This window comes from Brachyhypopomus gauderio, chromosome 14 (assembly GCF_052324685.1).
Source record: "Brachyhypopomus gauderio isolate BG-103 chromosome 14, BGAUD_0.2, whole genome shotgun sequence".
NCBI lineage: Eukaryota > Metazoa > Chordata > Actinopteri > Gymnotiformes > Hypopomidae > Brachyhypopomus > Brachyhypopomus gauderio.
The window spans coordinates 17,389,543-17,393,746 of NC_135224.1; positions in this window are offsets into that span (position 1 = coordinate 17,389,543).

The window sequence follows — 4,204 nt, forward strand, 5'->3', positions numbered from 1 at the left end:
TTCGCTCTGAGGCTGTTTTATCAAAAAGCACAATACCTGCCAAAGCTGATGAAACGAATGTAAGTGGGCCGTTAGACATGTTGGTCGGCTGCTGAACCAGCCTAGGTTTGTCAAAGCCTTTGGACTGAACCTGTTTCCACCAAGAGACATTGACAACATCCCACAAGATCCATGGAGAAGGTAACGGAATGCCAAACATGCATAACGCAGCACTGGTCCTCTTCCACCCCTAATGAGTGTTCAGTACCAGGACCCCGTGCTGTCTTCCTGTGCTTGGGTAACGTGACTCCACTGGAACGGAGGAACTCAGTCTTTGCTGTATCGTCTACTGGTCCTAATGACCTGTACCTTGCGGTCACACGTCTTTAACACCATCCTTCATAGCCCAAAGCTCGTTAGCGTCCCACTGCTCCACAAACAAAAACTAACGTTTCTTTGCCTGCTCTGGATCTATAAACTATAACGAATGATGCCTAACCCACCCACATACTTATTTTACTCTCGCCTCAAAGCGTTTGATGTGCCAAGTCAGGTTTCAGCTGAAGTCTCTCTGCCTCTCACTGGCATAAGCGTGTCGGAAAAAGCGGCCGAGCCCAGAGATTAAGTGAAACCAGGAAAGATGAGAGTTGTGTAAGTTTCTTGGTACGTAAGTTTCTTGGGAGTAAGGAGACGTGGCTCACATGGAGTGTGTATGCACACCAGTAAAGTAAATGTTATTTCCAGATACTGACTGGGGCAAAATGACTTGCGACTTATTAGTTGTATGCACTGTGGTCGGTTTACCTCCATCTGAGACACACGACACATTATATTAGGTGAAATTATTGTGTGATGACAGACATTTGAGAAGAACTTAGTCCAGCCATGTTGCAAATCTTTAAACGGACGGGCTAGGAATGTTCCTAGCTAAAAGGAACACTGCCATTTGAAAAATAACTCGATTTATAATATCAGTTTTAAGTTTTTGATTAGATTTTGGTTTATTTGTCAACAGTTGTTAACGTCAATACAGGGGAAGAAGAATGAGAATAAAGCTTACATTTGTTGTTAACAAATGTACAAATCTTTGTGGCTTAAAGACATCAGAATATATGCATACTGGTGCTTGTGTAGGTTGTGATGTGTTGTCGAGCAGAGTGATTTGTTGTTGAACAGAGTGTTTTGGTTAAAAAGAGTCACAAGACTGTTGGGAGGAGGGGAGAAGAGGAGGAGAGAAGAGAAGGAGAGAAGAGGAGGAGAGAAGAGGAGGGGAGGAGGAGAGTCTGGAGGCCAGCGATCACGTGCAGTTCCAAAATCAACATCTGGAATTCCAGCTGCTTCTCCAGTTCCAGTGCACGACAGATCTGTGTTTGTGTGTGTGTATGTGTGTATATGTGTGTGTCTGTGTGTATATGTGTGTGTGTGTGTGTGTGTGTGTGTGTGAGTGTGTGTTTGTCTGTGTGTGTGTGTATATGTGTGTGTCTGTGTGTGTGTGTATATATGTGTGTGTGTGTGTGTGTGTGTGTGTGTGTGAGTGTGTGTGTGCGTGTGTCTGTGTGTGTGCGTGTGTGTGCGTGCGTGCGTGCAAGTGTGTGTGTGTGTGTGTGTGTGCACACGCATGCACGGCAGTGGTGCAGATACAGAGCAGAGCAAACATTGCGCATCTATGTTTCTTCAAGCATCTACACTGACAGACTTATGTTGGAGTCCCTTCCTGTAGATGACTCCGAGTTACATGTACACTCTGTATTAGACACACACCAGAGTGTGTCTCCCTCTGTCAGGAGCGTTTTAGGGGAATGCACTGAATTAAGTGACTATATTTTACAAAAAAAATAAGAAAAACTGAAGTTTGGTGACATAAAAAAATGCATATTAAAATGTATGGTGTGAATTGACCACAAAAATGTATTAATTCAACTTGTCATTTCCATACCTATTCTTTTAAATTTACTTTGCTTATTCCCATTTTAAACAGAATAATCTGATAAAATGTTTTGTTCAAATAAGTTGGAGAAGCCCTTCAGCATAAAGAATGAAGAATTAAACTATGAAATATTAGAGAAAACATGAACAGTGTGTCTGACAGGTCTGAAATAAACATGTGATGTATGGACACTCAACAATGGATGCGTGTTTGTGTATGTAAGTTGTATTTTTAAAAAGCTCATTTAATTTTGAAATGAATGTAGATCTACCTTTGGAAAAGGAGGTTTCGATTTCCATGGTGTCAGGATGAAACATACTTTTTTAAGATACATGTTCTCACTGTGCTGACCATCTAAATTATGATAGGCCTACAGTTACTTACTGTTAGTTCAAACACACATGACGTAAGCAACTTGCAATAGTGTTGCTGAAAACAGTTTTTGGGAGATCACAAACCAGACAGGAAAGAGACTCCCCCAGCATGAGCTGCTGAATCAGGCTTTTAATCCCTCCATCCGCCCCACTTCCTTAGCAGGCTGACCCAGTCACATTCTTCAGGAAAGTCCCCTGCCTCAAATGCGGCCTGCTCCAGCACGGTGGGTTTGTGACTGGGCTGATCTCCAATGAGCCACATCAGAGTCAAAAGCAAACCACTGCCGGCATCACGCGTCAGAGATCACTATATCCCCTCCCCCCAGTTCTGCTTCTGTTTATTCTGGTAAAGCTCCTCTTTCCTCATCAGGCCACTTTAAGGAACATCTGGATTTCATGAAGAAACAACATGTGACATCACCAAAAGACCAAAGACAACAAAGTCAGGGATGAGAAACAGGAGAGTAAATAAGGAACCGGTGAACATGCTACACAGGAGATGCTGTCTCTGCAATCTTTATTTCGGAGTCCTGAAGATCATGCGCTGTGCGGTGGGAAGCCAGGAGACCTCACATAGGCGTGAGGAAGGGGTGAGGGCGGCGAGGACTTCACAGATGTGATATCCTGCTGCACTTGGTTTCTGGGCCGGAACCTGCTCCTGCAACCCAGGGCCCAAGGCCCATCCTGGTCATATTTGTCTAGAGGAGCATTTCCAACCTCATTCTCTTTGTTACCTAGAACAGCATTTTCCATGCTTATTCGTCCTTTGTATCTAGAGCAGTGTTTTCCAACCTCATTCACTCTTCCTTTGTTCTCAGGTGGGACAGAGCATAAAGACGTGGCCTCCCCTAGGGTCCCGTAAGACCAGAATGGAAAACACTGATCTGGTTGTGCTTGAGCCAAGACCCAATAAATAAAGCAGCGTAATGTGGAGTGTGTGGGGGTTGGGGGCAGTTTTAACAGTGTTGAATCTAAATACTGAAGTGTGAGGAGTCCTGGGTTCTGCCACGCCTTACACAGCTCCAGGAAACTCCCACAGGTCCCGTCTGCATCTCACACCCAACACTTTCCAGAGTAGTCTCCCCGTAGTTCCTCCACCGAGACGTTATCACGTGACTTGCAGGTCTCTGTGTCAGCTGGTGCACTGAAAACAGGCAGGCTAGTCACTGATCAGACGTCTAAGCTTTCTAGGGTCAAACTCACGGCCAGAATCCTGTGCATGCAGGAAGGCAGGCCGACTCAGTTCAGCTGCCCTGCAGAAGAGGAGTTACATCACGCCGGAAAAATTTTCAGCTCAGCCACCACAACGCTAATTACAGAGGCACTGTGCTGAGGTCAACAGGATGCACGTCAAAGCCTGAACTCGAATCAGGACCAGAGAAGGAACAGAACCGCACAGAGAGCACGCTGGTGTCCATGAAAGACCTACAGGAGGACAGGTTGTGCTTCAGTGAACTGACCTGCCAAATTTAAAGACAAAATGATCCTTCTGCTGGCTTTCCACAACATGAGCTTAGCAAAGTGGCTGTAGAGGTCCAACATTTTACAGAAATTCCTGAAGGATTTCAGAAATGCTCCAATTCAAAGTAAAAATCTATTGATTGGTCAGCTAGAACTGTGGAAAAAATTCTGGCCAATTTTTAAATACCAAGGAATTTTAGGAATTGTCTGCAGATTCACCAAATTACACATTTTTGTCATATTTCCTGTCCCAGATTAAACCTAATCCTGTATTTAAAAATAATTCCTCTGCTTCAGCACACCTACTAACCCTCAGGGGAAACAGACAGGAGGCCCAGAGCTCATTTCAGGTGTCGTTAGAGGGCTCACCTGAATTTTACAGCCCACTGTGATAATTACTATAGCGAACACCAGTTCTGTAATTAACACGATACCAGAGTCCCCAAACCAAAGAAACAATGTC